We start from the raw sequence: 18,254 nt of genomic DNA on the forward strand, positions 1-18,254 counted from the left end.
GATTGTATATTTAGAAAACACCACCGTCTCAGCCCAAAAACTCCTTAAGCTGATAAGCAACTTCAGCAAAGTCTCAAGATACAAAATCAATGTGCAAAAATCACAAGCATTCCTATACACCAATAATAGACAAACAGAGAGCCAAATAATGAGAAACTCCTATTCACAATTGCTACAAAGAGAATAAAATACCTAGGAATACAAGTTACAAGCGATGTGAAGTAACTCTTCAAAGAGAACTACAAACCACTGCTCAAGGAAATAAGAGAGAACACAAACAAATGGAAAAGCAGTCCATGCTCATGAATAGGAAGAATCAATATTGCGAAAATGACCATAATGCCCAAAGTAATTTATAGACTCAATGCTCTTCCCATCAAGCTACAATTAACTTTCTTCATAGAATTAGAAAAAATTGCTTTAAGTTTCATGTGAAACCAAAAAAGAGCTCGTATAGCCAAGAAAATCCTAAGCAAAAAGAACAAAGCTGGAGGCTTCAGACTACCTGACATCAAACTATACTACAAGGCTACAGTAACCAAAACAGCATGGTACTGGTACCAAAACAGATAGACCAATGAAACAAAACAAAGGCCTCAGAAATAACACCACACATCTATAACCATCTGATCCTTGACACACCTGACCAAAACAAGCAACGGGGAAAGGATTCCCTATTTAATAAATGATGTTGGGAAAACTGGCTAGACATATGCAGAAAACTGAAACTAGACCCCTTCCTTACACCTTATACAAAAATTAACTCAAGATGTTTTAAAGATTTAAACCTAAGACCTAAAACCATAAAAACCCTAGAAGAAAACCTAGGCAATACCATTCAGGACATAAGCATGGGCAAAGATTCATGACTAGAACACAAATGCAATTGCAACAAAAGCCAAAATTGACAAATGGGATCTAATTAAACTAAAGAGCTTCTGCACAGCAAAAGAAACTATCCTCACAGTTAACAGGAAACCTACAGCATGGGAGATATTTTTTGCAATCTATCCATCTGAACAAAGGGCTAATATCCAGAATCTACAAAGAACTTAAATAAATTTACAATAAACAACCCCATCAAAAAGCGGGTGAAGGATATGAACAGGCACTTTTCAAAAGAAGACATTTATGCAGCCAAAAAACATATTTAAAAAAGCTCATTATCACTGATCATTAGAGAAATGCAAACTAAAACCACAATGAGACACCATCTCATGCCAGTTAGAATGGTGATCATTAAAAGTCAGGAAACAGCAGATGCTGGAGAGGATGTGGAGACATAGGAATGCTTTTACACTGTTGGTGGGAGTGTAAATTAGTTCAACCATAGTGGAAGACAGTATGGCAATTCCTCAAGGATCTAGAACTAGAAAAACCATTTGACCCAGCAATCCCATCACTGGCTATATACCCAAAGAATTATAAATCATTCTACTATAAAGACACATGCACACGTGTGTTTATTGCAGCACTGTTCACAATAGCAAAGACTTGAAACCAACCCAAATGCCCATCAATGATAGACTGCATAAAGAAAACGTGGCACATATACACCATGGAATACTATGCAGTCATAAAAAAGAATGAGTTCATGTCCTTTGTGGGGAGATGGATGAAGCTGGAAACCATCATTCTCAGCAAACTAACACAGGAACAGAAACCAAACACTGCATATGTTCTTACTCATAACTGGGAGTTGAACAATGAGAACATATGGGCACAGGGAGGGGAACATCACACACTGGGGCCTGTCGCGGGTTGGGGGGCAATGGGAGCCATAGCATTAGGAGAAATACCTAATGTAAGATGATGGGTTGATGAGTGCAGCAAACCACCATGGCACATGTATACCTATGTAACAAACCTGCACGTTCTGCACATGTATCCCAGGACTTAAAGTATAATAATAATAATAATAATAATAATAATAATAATAATAGAAATGGAATGAGGAGATAAGACAATTAAAAGGCAATTAAATCTTAAACAAAAGAGATGATTTTCTTCACACTTCTTGTTTACGAGGGTATTTTCTCTGCCCTCTCTTATCTTCCCTACTCACAGTAAGACAGAGAAGTAGTTGGAGTTATGTTGTCAATAATTTTACATTCCGTTTAAGGATCTCACAAAGCTAGTGCCAGTTAACACTGTCTAAAAATCAAACTAATTTATCCACCAAAGCCCTTATTTCCAGCTATATTCATCAAATAGCAAAGTTAGAATCCCCAAAATAGAAAGTCATTTCTTTATAATACAGCATATCTCCGAATGAGCCATGTAGGTATTTTGTAAGTATAATCATCATTGTCTATTCTACAAAATAACAAAATTTAATTTATTGTAATCATGAAAGATATTGTAATGGCCCCGGGATGCCATGTAAAGGTACAGATCACTGGGCAGGAATATTGCCAGAGTTCAATTGTTGAATCCAGAAGCCACTCAGGAAATGGTATTAGTAGGGAGCAGAAACCAGCGCACATCCCAGATGGAACGCTCACCAGCAACCCAAGTAGACAAGATCACAGAAATCTGAACTATTGTAAAAATCAGTCATTCCGCATTTAGAGCACATTGTTTTCTCTCTATAAATTTCAGTGAAACAGGTATCTGTGTAAATGATTCACATCTTCTCCTTTCAAAGAGATTTTCCATTTTAAACCTCATATCTTAAATTGCTTTAATTCCTAAATGAGCAAAGAGCCTGCAGCATGATATTTCCCTATTCAATTTGGAGTCGAGATAATTCCCAAGTAATTACATTAATGAAAAGGAAGTGACAAAGATAACCTGAGATGGTAGGTAAAACAAAAGTTCCCCATGTTTTACATGTGAAATAAACATAAATTTAAACGATGAAAATCACATTTTAGAGAAACCGAGAAGCTGTTCCACCTCACTTTGTCACATCAGTTTAATTGGCAGACAGATGCCCCTTTCTCACTTTTCATGAAATTAATATGAATTATTGACTTGTATTTGTATGAAAACTATTTAACACGCAGAAATATTAAAGATTCGAGTGGCATAAATTAAAGAAGCTGTTATGCAAAATAAGTATTTCCAATCCAAAATCTGAAAATCAATTGTGAAATAGTTTCCCCATAGAAAACTGAGAAATCTGTGTAGGTCAGCTATTCAAAGAGAAAATCGATGTAAATGTACAAGTGAAATTTATGTAGCATAAAGTGAACAAAATGGAAAGTTTTGGCTATGGGTTGCTATTTCTTATTAAAATGACCACCTTTTAATCTATTAGAATGCTATGAGAAATATCACTACAGTAAATAAATTTCATCAAAATTATAAAATTTAAGTAATCATATTAATTTTTTCATGCATATAATAGTGAAGTTCCAAATACTGAAAGGTTGTAGTTTTTAAAAGTTATTGTATATACATAAACACTTACTGTTATCTCCTTGCAGTAAAGATCTACATCCACAACTCCTTGAAGTTGCCTGTTAAAAAGTCACAAAAACATGAATAGGTTAATTTAACATACAATAAACTCTAAATTACAATAGCTAATAAGATTATTTTATGTTCATAAATATTATAACTGTATTATCAAGGTTTTAGTTTATTTTCATAAATTAAAAACTACAAAAGGCAGTGAAAATTATTTCTCAATGTACATCAGAAGTTAAAAATACTAAATACTGAGAAAAGAAGAAAATTTAAATTACAGAAAAACAAAAATATCTTAGTTGGTAAAAAGAACGCATTCATTTTTTTCCCATGATGTTTATAAATAACCTGATCATTGGTTTATATTGAGGGGATAAAGAAGTTTTAGTTTCATTCTCATTAGAGATTTATGTTTTAATGTTTATCGAAAATTGTCTTTGCTTCAACAAATCTTTAATTCATCAAACTTGAAAATAACCAAGAGTAAAAAATAGGTAATCAAAATCTAATTAGATCCAATCAAATTAGAGACACTATTTTTGAAGAATTAGAAAATATATGCTGTAATATACAGGTCAAGTACATTCTTTCACTCAATATTTGATCAATTTTCTGAAGAAAAAATAAATCATTTATCATGTGTTTGACGTTGAATAGTATCTGAATATTCAACCTGAAATAGAGAACTTCAGTAATTATCTAAATCACTCAGGCCAAAAGACCAATTTACAAGAATTACCCAGCTCATTGGGGCAAATATTATTGGAAGAATCTTTTTCTTGAATTATTTCCTAAATGTTAATATTACTTTTGGTGGTTGTAATGTACCAAACACGGAAAGCAACAACATGGCTTGCATTAGACATCTAAAATCACAAAATCATCTGAAAATATGCTTTAATAAAACAAATGTTTACTCTTAAGAGGTGTTTTTATTTCTATGAAAATATCTAAAATATCCTCTAATTATATTAAGACTTGATTTGGACAGAAATATTATTTCATCGTAATTGTGCATTTTCATTTTATCTCTATTCATTTTAATTTCTGTTCCTCTCCCAGCTAATGTTAAGAGCACAAGGCAGCTATTGAAATCTTTTTCCAGTAATCCGTTTGAAACAGTTTTAAAAGGTACATCAGGCCAACATATTTTCTACTCTATGCAATAGAAAAGGAAGTATTTAATTCAGAATTGGAACCATGTTATTTTGTTTAACAAGGGTTTTTTTTTGTTTTTTTTTTTTGGGGGGGGTGGTAATCAAAACCTGACAGCACTGGCCGGGCGCAGTGGCTAACCCCTGTAACTCCGACACTTTGGGAGGCACAAAGATGGCTTGAGGCCAGGAGGCGAAATCTTGTCTCTGCTAAAAACACAAAAATCAACCGGACATGGTGGTGTGCACTTGTTGTCCCAGCTACTCTGGAGGCTGAGGAATGATAATCGTTTGAACCTGGGCGGTGGAGGTTGTAGTGAGCCAAGATCGCGCCACTGCACTCCAACCCAAGCAACAAAGTGAAACTGTCTCAACAACAAAAACAAATAAAAAAATTTGCTGATATAGTGTAACCTAAAATATTTTATACATTTATCTACTATGCTAATTTTTAAATCATGCAACTTGGATTTGAAGAAATCAATATTTTTAAAAGAAAATAAAATGTTTTAAAATTTCTATAATAAATTTAAGAAGTAGTGTTTCATGATACAGGCAAAATACCAGATTTTAGAGTTTAAGAGGTATTTGCTCAAGAAAGAGATACCAAAGTAAATAATAACTTAGTTGGTTTCTTTATCATGAAGCCCCTTATTCAAAAAGCTATTAAATGGTCATTATTTTGAGATTAAACTTAGAGGACTTGAATAAAAATTAATAATCATCGACTTCTGCTCTTTACCAAAATGTTAGCAGCTTGACAACATTTCCTATGAATCCCAAATTTCATTTTTATTAATGTAGGACAACTCTTTAAAATCTATTGTGATATTTTTTAATATTATAATTTTTATCTAATACATACAAAGTATAACTTCTAAGTGAAAAATGAAGCTATATCAGGTTAAAATATCTTAAAAGTTACCTTATTTCTCTCCATACAAAAATTTTCTAGCTATAGAAATTCCTGAGATATATAGTCTTTCTTTGGGACAATAGAGATAGCATTTCAGATAATTTTAGTTTCTTAGCTTCATTATATAATTACATCTTTAGTATTTTCATGATTAAAAATATCTTCCTACTCCATGGAAATACTCTAGCACCACCCGTGCTTTGCTCCTGTTAAGGTAGTATAAGGTGTTCCATCTTGCTAGAGGTATTTGGAGAGCAGAAGCTACTACTAAATGGGAGGAAATAAGTAGTTCCTGATTTTTAGATTTCGATTGTACTCAGCGTGGTTAAAGGAAGAGTAATCATGAAATAAAACACCCCCTGACAGTGAAGTTCAACATTCTCCATACTTCTATTTTTCACTACAGGGTTGCTTTGCCTTTGGTCAAATACCCTCCAGAGGCACACTTTACTTGGTAACCTTGTGTTGGGCTATTACTGTTGAGCTATTTGAAGTTATAAAAATATTTCATTAAATGATATATTATTTGAAAATGGCTGTCATGGAAGTTGGAATGGAGGCCCTAGGGCCCTGCCCTTTCCTCTCTTCATATTCCCTCCCAACCTGTGGTTTCAGAGCCACCTTGATGAGATCTCGAGGTGTTCGGGGAGCAAAGTCTGCAATCCACTTCTGCATTTCCATACTCTTTCATTTCAAAACACAGGGCGAAGAAACATGAAAAGCTACAAGTTTGCTGGGAAAAAAGGGGGAAATGCAAGAGAAGAAACAATGTGGATAACTTGAGGAAAAATAAAGGAAAGAGAGGAAAGAGCTGCGTTCTAGACAAAGTCTGCAATGTATGTTCAAAGCTTTAGGAAACTGGTTGGGAAACACAATCCTGAAACAGATGCTTAAGAGAAAAATACTATAGATAAATGAAACTTTACAGACAACTTGTGTATCTTCATTCTTCCAGATGCTTTGTGTGTGTGGGTATATATATGTGTGTATATATATGTGTGTGTATATATGTATGTGTATATATGTGTGTGTATACATATCTATATGTGTGTGTGTGTATATGTGTATATGTGTATATATATGTGTGTGTGTATATATGTGTATGTGTATATATATGTGTGTGTATACATATCTATATATATATGTGTGTGTATATATATACGTATATGATTTAAACCTGATTTTCTGTTAGGTGATTTACAACATGATTCAGTTTCAGAATGATTTTAATACAGTTATATTCCAAAGGCAAACATTTTAAAATACAGGCTGATTCCTAAATAATCGAGGACATCTGGTCACCCTTCCAATATGTGAATTGCCTTAAAATTCTTCTGCATCCTGGAATAATTTTCATAAACTACAGAGGTTAATACAGCATAGGAATTGATGCTTAAAGTCGAACTCTGTTCCTTCAAATGTGACTCTGGTCCCAAGGACAGTCATTAGCCTTTTGACATGTCTTTTATTGTTAAATCCACTAACATCTCATTACATTTGGAAGAAAAAAAGAAAGGAAAAAAGGAAAAAAATCATTCAAGTAGCTACTCTAGGATTCACACCCAAATACCTGGAGAGTATGCACAAGATTTTGGCTTACTGCGATGCTAATTCTCTTCTTTAGAAGGTTTGGAAGTTCAGCACCAGATTCTGACTTCTGGCTTGCCAAAAGGCATGCTGGTTTCTTGGTGTGGTTTTCTAGCTCTTTTGCTATTAGTGCATAATTTGACAGTATGCTGCCACGGTAACAGAATTCATTAAGGGCTTTCAGTTTTGTTCTGCCAATGAGGATTTTTGGCCGCATGTAGTGCTAGCCTCTGAAGATTGATCCATAATATTTGTCTTATAAAGTCTTGTCATCTCATAGCGTGACTGATGCTACAAAATAATCCATAATGAGCCAGGTTCTCCCAGCACGAGCTACTCCCTGAGGGTACGTTAGGCACTACTGGAAACCATATTAACTTCTTTATCATCAAACTTGGGTGCTTAAAATAGATGCATGAAAGTGGATACACTGCACAGTCCCATGTTGCACCATTGACTTGGGGAGTGGATTGGGAATGTAATCCCTAATGTTCATTTTCTACAATATCCCATTATGGGAAACAGAAAAAAAAAAAAACTTCCAGATTTTGACAATGTTCTTTGTATAGTCATTTTCAAAGACAAGGTTTGCTGGAAATAACTATGTGGTTGATAGAATAGAGCCAACAACAACAAAAAGTCATGTTTTTAACCAATATCTTCCCGTATGATTTCAGTGAAAAACAACATACCTTCTATTATTTTCAGCTATATTTTTACTACTATGTCATTACATTTTGCCATGTTCTGTGTTTAACTATTGGAGTAATCCTTTTCTGTGGTGTGCAATATGACAGTTAAAAATCCTGCGAAATATTTTTATGCTGATGAGGCCAAAGTAATTTGGTCAACCCGCTTTGGGACTGGTTGGCTCCACAGTGAAGAACTAAACTACCCTGGAATTCTTTCCTGTGGTTCTAGTGAGAGAATGAGAATGAATCAGGTCAAGCCCAGCAAATACACTGGAAAATAAATCAAAGCATACTATTGGATGAAGAGGGAAAATAAGCATCATCTTTATTTAGGACAGTGGTTCTCAACTAGGGGTAATTTTGACCCCAGGGGAAGTTTGGCAATGTCTGGTCACATTTTTCAGTATCAACACTGAGGGTGTACTACTCACATCCAGTGGACAGGGTCCACGGGAGGCTGCCAAAGATTCTATAATACACAAGACAGCCTTACCCTCTACGCCCAAAACATGATCTGGTCCAAAATGCCAGTAGTATTGTGGTTGGAATGCCCTGGTTTTGGTAACTCTCAACGAGGAGGAGAACACAAGCCCTCTTTTCTACAATTCAGTTAATCTGGCTCATATGACAAAGAGGGTAAAATACATCTGTAAGGAGTGGTGGCCTTAGGCTATGGGAAGGGCACATCAGATACTCAGAAGAGGTAATCCATTGACTCTCCTCAGTCGATGGAAAAAGCGGAACCCCTTTTTCCAATGCCACCACTTTGTTTTGCAGTGGGGTGTCTAGGTGGCATTTTGAAAGGGCAAGCCACAAAGAAGGGCCTCGCCAGGTGAGAGACATAGCTGCTAGCTACTTCAGAGAATCCATAGCTCCATGTGCTCCGTGCTCCTTTAGTTCAGAGTCACTTCTCAACATTTTTTTCCCCTTTAATGTATTACTTTGTTATCTTAGGCTGTCATTTATCATCCTTTTAACATTTTCCACAATCTACTGAGTTATTTTATCATCCCTTTCTGGGTTTATTTGAATTCTTGCAAATCTTTCACACTAATAATCTTTCCTGCTTGTTTTGGGGACATGTAATCTATTTTTTCATTTAATCAGTTCCTTCTCCTAATCCCAAAGTACATAGTTTTGGCCTTAGCATCATTAATGAGAAATCTCAGAGAACAGGGCCTCTCTCCTGCTAAAAATAGTACATGTAAAATAATAGCATTTCAATAAGAACATGTGGTATCGGCCGGGCACGGTGGCTTAGGCCTGTAAGCCCAGCACTTTGGGAGGCCGAGGTGGCAGATCACCTGAGGCCAGGAGTACGAGACCAGCCTGACCAACATGGAGAAATCCTGTCTCTGCTAAAAATACAAAAATTAGCCGGGTGTGGTGGTACATGCCTGTAATCCCAGCTACTCGGGAGGCTGAGGCAGGAGAATCGCTTGAACCCGGGAGGCGGAGAGGTTGCAGTGAACTGAGATCTCACCATTGCACTCCAGCCCAGGTGACAGTGAGACTCCATCTCAAAAAAAAAAAAAAAAAAAAAAAAAGTGGTATTTATTGGTTAGCTAACTAATGGGAGATACCCCATTGTTTCAATATAAACCTGCAGGAAAACCATGCCCTAAAATTTTTGAGGGCCCATCTAAAACTTTAATTTGGGGAACTAATAAATGTCCATGAAATCTTCACAATTTATGTTCTTCTGCCGCGGCTTCAGAAGGTCCCTCTGTTCGGAGTCCCTGACTTCCCGCAACAGCTAACATCATGTTCTCTTTACCCCTTTTCTTGGCTCTTCCACTCTTTCCTTCTTACCTTCTTTGCTAATTCCTACATTCATCAAATGCCTCCCCTGTGCTAAGCTGATAAAACACAAAAAATAAACAAAGTGTGCTCCTTATCCAATACACATGGAAAGCAGGCATGAACAGAATGCAGTTACCTCAACTGAGAGAGTGTAGGGTTCAAATCTATCCAATATATTTAACAATAGAATAGGTTTTTTTTTTGTTCTCTAAGAATTTGTTCAGGTCTAATAAATGTCTTCATGTTTTATCTTGTTACTCTTCTGATTGCTGTTTTTTGTACAATATTAATTCTTAGGTAATACATTTCAACTCTAAATGAGCATTAGAAAATGGCAATTAGTATTTAAGGAGAATCCTGAATTTACAAACTCAGAGTTTCATATTACATGTATTTTATAAATGATATCCAAAGCATGATCAAACAATACGTCACGATAGTCTTATAATTTAAGTAAAAGAGGGGTCATCTGAGAGTAACCATATTCAACCTTGAGGAACTTGGATGCAAATCTGGGTGAGATGCCCAGTTCTGTTTAAATTTTCATTTTAAGTCATATGGACAAGTGTCAACCACGAGGAAGTGCAAAGACACCAAGAAAACACTAGCAAGTTCGTTTATTTTAAATAAAGGATACTTTTACCTTTAGATTGTTTTAATTGGAGACATTAATTAGTTTTGAAGTTTGAAAACACATTAAATGAAAGGTAGAGCTACTTGTAGTGCATCTGAAGATAATAAACCCCTTTTTTTATTATTTCAAATTTTAACAACATTTGAAATACACAAAACAAGAAATCTGTAATATTTCCTACACATAAGATAGAAATCAGTATCCCCATTTAAGGTATAAATAAGTATACTTTTCTTCTACTTCTCCATAAAGTTACAATTTAAAAAATCATTTTAAAAATGTTTTAAAAATTAAGTCCTGAAAATGGCATAAAGTTTTTACTGATTCATTGGAATCAATAATGAATAATCACATTTGGTCACTAAAACTATTTTTAATGGCCACAGACGGTAATCCCAGCACTTGGGAGGCCAAGGAGGGTGAATCACGTGAAGGTCAGCAGTTGGAGGCCAGCCTGGCCAACATAGTGAAACCCTGTCCCTACTAAAAATACAAAAAATTAGCCAGGCATGGTTGTGGGCACCTGTAATCCCAGCTACTCAGAAGGCTGAGGCAGGAGAATCGCTTGAACCCAGGAGACAGAGGTTGCAGTGACCCGAGACGGTGCCATTGCGCTCTAGCCTGGCCAACAAGAGTGAAACTTTTTCTAAAAAAAATTATTTTTAATCTCTATAAAAGAAGGGTCACTTTTACATAAATATAATTTTATTAGTGTATGTTTTAATTGACACAATTGCATATACTTATGGTGTACAATGTGATGTTTCCATACATGCATACATTGTACAGTGACCAAGTTAGGGGCAACACTTGTATACATGTATACTTTGTGTAATGGTCAAATCAGGATAAACATCATCTAAAACATGTATCATTTCTTTGTAGTAAGAACATTAAAAATTCTCTCCCCTAGATATTTAAAAATATTTAGTGCATTGCTGTTAACTAGTCACCCTAGTCTTCAAAAGGACATCAGAAATTGTTCCTCCCATCTAATTGTAACTTTTTACCTGTTGACCGATCTCTCCTCATTACCCCCTCTCTTTTACCCTCCAGGGGCTCTGGTAACCACCCTTCTATTCTCTACTTCCAGGAGACTAACTTTTTATATTCCATATATGAGTGAGATTGTGTGATATTTGAGTTTCTGCATCTGGTGTATTTCACTTAACCTAATGTCTTCCAGGTTCATCCATGTTGTTGAAAATGACGGGATGCCATGCTTTTAATGGCTGAATAGTATTCCACTGTATATATACATCACATTTTCTTTATCTGCTCATTTATTAATAGACATAAGTTGATTCCATTTCTTGGCTATTGTGAATGTTGCAATAAACATGAGAATGCAGGTATCTCTGTAATGTACTGATTTCATTTCTTTTGGATATATACTCAGTAATGAGATCTCTAGATCATAGGGTAGTTCAATTTTTTTTTAGGTAGATGTTTGCTTTTCAATATTTTATCTTAATAGATGTCAAAGTAGGAAATTATATGGATTTTACAATATGAAACAAATGAGAATGTATATCTAATGTTGACTATTCAAATTCAAGAAAATTATACTTAAATGGAAAGCAATACAAACTTTGGAATATATGTTTCATAGTACTATAAAAGCTGCTATAGTACTATAAAATCTCTCTAATGAAAGAAATGTAGAGATTGGTCATTAAAAAATAAAAGTTTAACATAATATTAAAAGAGAGGAACAAAGTTGGAGGACTAACACTACCTTCCTTTAAGACTTACTGTAAAGCTACGGTAATCAAGACAGTGTGGTATTGGTGAAGTAATAGACAAATAGATAAATGGAACAGAACAGAGATCCCAGAAATAGATCCACAGAAATATATTCAACTGATCTTTGACAAAGAAGCAAAGGCAATACAATGGAGCAAAAATAGTCTTTTAAATAAATGGTGCTGTAACAACTGAACATCCACATGCAAAAAAAAGTGTCTAGAAATAGACCTCATATTCTTCACAAAAACTAACTAAAAATGGAATTCAGACCTCAATGTAAAATGAGAAACTACAGAAAATAACATAGGAGAAAATCTAGATGACCTTAGGTTTGGCAATAACTTTTTAGATAAATCACAAAGGCAAAATCTAGGATTGAAAGAATTGGTAAACTGCATTTCACTAAAGGTAAAAATGTATGCTCTCCATAAGACACTGTCAAGAGAATAAAAAGACAAGCCATGGACTAGGAGATGATATTTGCAAAAGATATATCTAATACAGGAGTTATCCAAAATATGCAAAGACTTAGTAATACACAACAGTAAGACAAAAGAAACTTGATTAAAAAACGGGCCAAAGACCTTAAAACACCCCTCACCAAAGAAGATATAGAGATGGCAAATAAGCATATGAAAATACGTTCAACATCATATGTTATCAGGGAAATGCAAACTGAAACAACAACAACAAAACAATGAGATACCAGTACACACCTACTGGAATGGCCAAAATCTGGAACGCTGACAACACCAAATGCTGGGAAGCATATGCAGCAACAAGAACTCTCAGTGCTGGTGGAATGCAAAATGGAACAGCCACTTTGAAAGATAGGTGACTAGTTTCTAACAAAACCAAATATATTTTTACCATACAATCCAGCGGTGATACTCCCCTTCCCAAAGGAGCTTAAAACTTACGTTCATACATGTACACTGATGTTTATAGCAGCCTTATTCATAGTTGCCAAAACGGGGAGGCAATTAAGATGTCCTTCAGCAGGTAAATGCATAAAAGGACATGGTACAGCCAGCCACTGGAATACTATTAAGAACTTTTCAAAAATTGCTCTATGAAACCATGAAAAGACATGAAGGAACTTTAAGTGTTTACTAATAAGTGAAAGAAACTCATCAGGAAAGTCTATGCAGTGTGTGATTCCAACCATATGACATTCTGAACAGACAGTGAAATAATCAGTGGTTGCCAAAAGTTGCAGGGGGAGTGGGATGAATAGGTGGAAGACGGGATTTTTAGGGCAGTAAATCTACTCAGTATGATACTATAATGGTGGACACATGGAATTATATCTTTGTTCAAATCCATAGAATATATAACACCAAGAGCAAAGGCTAATGAAAAGACTTTGGGTGACAATGATGTACTATTATAGGTGCATTGCAACTAATTTATTACTCTGGTGGGCAATGTTGATCATGGGGGAGGCTATGCATGTATGGAGACAGGGGTATATGGAAAATCTTCATTTCTTCCATTCAATTTTTCTGTGAACCTGAAACTATTAAAAATATAGGACGCAGTGAGCACAGTGGCTCATGCCTGAAATCCCAGCACTTTGGGAGGCTGAGGCAGGAGAATCACTTGAATCCGGAAGTTTGAGACCACCTGAAAAACACAGATCCCATCTCTACAAAAAATTTTAAAATTAGCTGGGCCTGGTGCCACATGCCTGTAGTCCTAACTACTTAAGAGGCTGAGGCAGGAGGATCACTTGAGCCCAGGAGTACAAAGTTGCAGTGAACTATGATTGCACCACTGCACTCCAGCCTGGGTGACAGAGCAAGATCCCATCTCTAAATATAGATAAACTATATAGCCTATTAAAAAAAAGAAACTTGAAGAAATGTGGTAATTCATAACCAGTAGTATGTTGTCAAATAATGAGATTTTCCATTAAAAAAGAAATATAATTTTTAAAGTATTAAATATTTAATAGTAATTTCTATACTGATATCAAAATATTCACAATGATATCTATATAAGGATATATAACTTGATGTAATAAGTAAAATATACAAATATAAATCAATGTCAAGAAATAAAACAATTTTCTTCTAAGTTGTGAAAAAAAAGAAAAGCGATCTGTCTTTTAATCAAAAACATCGAAAATATTCAATACTTGTCAATGACACTATATGAATGAGGTAATTTTAGAATGTCTAGAACTAAAAGAAATGAAATGGCAATGACCGATGCTATCTGATGACAATCATCATTATTAATGAGGGAGGTAGGATGGTCAGACACGAATCCCATGGATTCTAGAATAAGATTCAGGTTTGGATTTACAAAGGTAGGAAAGATGCTCTCTATAACCTTGTGTCCTCATCATTATAAACAGGAATTAAACTTTTCCTACTCATATGGTTGCCCTGGGGATTATATGAGGAAATAGAAATAAATCACTTAGAACAGATACTGTCACAGAGTCTGCAATTTGACAAATACCATTAGTACTTTTACTAATACATTTTTAAAATCATGAAAATGTTCCATTAAAAACTTAACCTAAGAGCTGGTGCCAATACACAAAGTAGTACAGCCTGGATTACATGCACTGCTCTTTAGCTGAATGGCGTAGAACAAGAACGAGAACAAGAGGTCCTTTCTCGGACCATGATCATATCTAATCACACTTCCCAGAACTCAAACACATCACTCCTAAATTGAGGAGGTTGGACTAAATAAATCCGTGCTTTGAAAATGTCAATGAGATTCAAATTATAATTTGACTATCAAGCCTTATCTCCTTTATTGGACTGTAAGCTCCTGCAGGGTCAGACACAGTTTTGTACTTTTTTTTTGAGCCTGTTGCCCAGGCTGGAGTGCAGTGGCACAATCTTGGCTCACTGCAACCTCCAACTCCCAGGTTCAAGTGATTCTCCTGCCTCAGTGCCCCAAGTAGCTGGAATTACAGGTGCATACCACCATGCCCAGCTAATTTTTGTATTGTTAATAGAGACGGTGTTTCACCACATTGACCAGGCTGGTCTTGAACTCCTGGCCTCAGGTGATCCACCTGCCTCGGCCTGGAAAGTGCTGGGATTACAGATGTGAGCCACTGCACATGGCCTGTACTTCTGACTCTATAATAACTCTCAGAGATAGAGTTGCCTACAGGAAAAATATAATTTTAGAAATAATAGAAATAACTATTGAACATTCACTAGATGCTACGTTTTGGGTGTCAAATATGAGCTAGACAGAGTGCTGGCTACAAAAGTGAGTCTTAAAATTTTAAGTAGCTTGCCAGCTTAAAATTGTAGTAGACCCACCAGCAACTACTAGGAACTGAAATCAGGTCCCCCAAAATATTTTCCAGGCCTGAAATTGTGTTTTTTTAATCAAATTTCCCCAAAGATGTGAAAACTACATTCTAAGGAAATCCCTAGATTGTATAATTTTTATGAATATTTTTAAAAAATTAATGAAGGTTAATTTTGTAATTTTATGGCATTTAGGCCTATTTAAGAAAAAAAATAACAAAAATGATACCTACACTCACTGGTTGTGATGTAACAAAATGAGTTACCATGATCATATACCAAAATGAAGCGAATGATTCTCCCAATTCTAAGAAGTTTGATAAATAAGAAGTTTTTAAAATTAAAAAGCGAATGCTGTATAAAATTCAGGAAAATGTGAATTTCCCTATTGAAGACATAGAAGTATTTGTAACCTCTCAAAAATCCTGTGGAAAAAAAATAGAAAGAATGAATGAGACCTAGTATTTGCTAGCACAGCAGGGTGACCATAGTAAAAAATAATTTAATTTTCCATTTAAAAATAATTAAAAGAGTATAACCAGAATGCTTACAAGGAAATGATAAATGTTTAGGTGATGCATACTCCACTTACCCTGATATGATTATTACACATTGTATGCCTGTATCAAAATATCTCATGTAACCCGTAAATATATTCACCTATGTACCCACCAAAAATAAAAATCAAAAAAATTTAAAAGATCCTGTGAAGTTGGAAGAGAACCAATTTCATAAAGACAGACAAGGTTGTATCAAAATGGAAACCTCGATGTATGTCAGCATCTGATGCTTCTATATTCTACACTTCAAGTAGCTCAGCCTACAGGGCTCCAAAATTCAAGGGCAGAGCCACTTCCGCCTCTAGTGGGATTGTTCTGATTGCAGGGAAAGAGTTCTGTGAGTTCTGTTCCCTGAGTATCACTGTCAGTAGAGACTCCCATATTGTTAAGGATGCTCTAAATTGTGATCTCAAATAGATAATATCAGTTCTCAAAATTAGTAGAACTATTAGAGAAGGATAACATTTCTGGGTCTAATGGAATATTTACTATGATAAAGAAACTCTACTTGGATACAACATGGTGACATTAAACATCAGTGGGACATCTGAGTGGATCGTAACATAGGAAGTACTAAAAGATGGTCTCAGAAGTAGGAGGTAGTGCGGTTAGAGCATAATAGAGGATGCCTGGTCATTTGGCTCTAAAATGATCATTCCCTTGAATCTATAGCATACCTATTCCAAATGAAACCAAATCCAAATTCCTCAGTGAGGATCTTGATCTTTATCAAGCAATTCACATCTGATTCTCTCCAACATCACCCCTAATCAATTCATGAAAGGCAAGACAGAAGTGACAGAGAGGGGAAAGAACATTATTGATGTATTCAATTTCCCTCTCTCTAGCCAGGCTCAATTTGAGAATTATCCAAAATAAAGGGCTGTTTTAAAAATCACAAAGAAATATTACATAAACTATCATAATAATCTTTGATGAAGGGGCTTTTGTGGCAAAACTTGTTCATATATCTTACTTAATGGCTTTGGCTTATGATTTAAAGTCCGTCTTGTCACTGTGAAATCATAACAGCTGACTGTAGCTGCCTGCTCTACAGTGTGCAACCTAATGATGCCTTTAATTAAAGCTGTGGTATCAAGAAGATACAGATTCATGGGATCTGATCCGGTTTGGCCACTCCATAAATGTCTGGTCCCTCATCTACAACATCAATATTTATAACTACCTTCCTGTTTTGTTTTGAGTTTTAGAGATAAAAAATTTGAGTATAACTCATGTTTCACCGCCAACCATATAGAAGGTGTTTAGGAATGTTTCCTATGAGTAGTAGTAGCAATAGTAATTGTACAGCACTTTTCCTGGTAGGATACATTCCAGGACCCCCAGTGGATGCTTGAAACCATGGATAGTACCAACCCCTATATGCATGATGTCTTTTCCTATACATACACACTATGAGAAAGTTTAATTTAGAAATTAATCCCAGTAATAGATTACCAATAACAAAATGGAACAATTATCACATACTTCAATAATGTGGTGTCTCATTTCTCCTCTCTGTCAAAACATCTTACTGTACCGTACTGTGGCTAACTGAAACTGAGGTTTCAGTGGATAAAGGGAAACTACTATAATAATTATCCATAATGGTAGTGATTATTAGTAGTAACAACTTTAGTACTTCAAGGTGGGGAAGAAAATCCTGCAGACCTCTGAGAAAGCAGAAGAGGGCAGCACTCCTACAAGTAGAATGTATGAGTGCTACTGAAGAGACGCAGGCACAGGACAGGGCGCCATGATGTCAGCAACACAATTTTATGTGTCCATGTAGCTGGGTCATGGTGCCCAGATATTTGGTCAAACACGATTTTGGGTGTTTCTGTTAAGGTGTTTCTTGATGAGATTAACCTTTACATTGGTAGATTTTGAGTAAAGACAATCTCTCCATAATGTCAGTGACCCTCACCCAATCACTTACAGGCATTCATAAAATAAAGACTGAACTTCCCTAAGCAAGAAGGAGTGTATCTAGCACACTGTCTTGGGATTTAAACTGCAACTCTTCCCTGGGTCTCCAGCCTATCAGCCTACCACACCAGATTTTGAACTTGCCAAGCCTCCACAATCCTGTGAGCCAATAACTAAAATCTCTCTCCATCTCTTTTTTCTGTGTATGTGTATACACACATACACATGCATATACATATTCTAACATTTTGTTGATTCTGTTTCTCTAGAGAACCCTGACTAGTACCATCACTAAGGCCAAGCAACAAACTTGAACCAAGAACAGAAATAATCAGGCTCTCCAATGCTAAAACCCACGAAACTTGCTGTAACATGACAGTATGTATTATCTGGTATGTAAGTTTCAAGATCAGCTGTGTCATTTGTCCTTCAAAGTTAGGTGAAAGATGTATCATTACTGAAACCACTAACAAAAACAAGAGAAAGAGGAATTAACTATCAAACATCTATTCTGTAGGATGAAAAAAGA

The 18,254-nt window shown here is 35.5% G+C and overlaps 1 protein-coding gene across 14 annotated transcripts in view; it reads right to left on the bottom strand.

The window, feature by feature from the left end:
- LOC105466614 (teneurin transmembrane protein 3) overlaps positions 1–18,254 on the bottom strand; it is a 2,765,046-nt gene that overhangs the window by 1,954,033 nt on the left and 792,759 nt on the right. For all 14 annotated transcript variants that reach the window (XM_071092800.1, XM_071092799.1, XM_071092798.1 and 11 more), the window contains one exon: positions 3,416–3,464. The gene's annotated coding sequence lies outside the window, so the exon portion shown is untranslated. The remainder of the gene's footprint in view (positions 1–3,415; positions 3,465–18,254) is intronic.

This window comes from Macaca nemestrina, chromosome 3 (genome assembly GCF_043159975.1).
Source record: "Macaca nemestrina isolate mMacNem1 chromosome 3, mMacNem.hap1, whole genome shotgun sequence".
Classification (NCBI taxonomy): domain Eukaryota; kingdom Metazoa; phylum Chordata; class Mammalia; order Primates; family Cercopithecidae; genus Macaca; species Macaca nemestrina.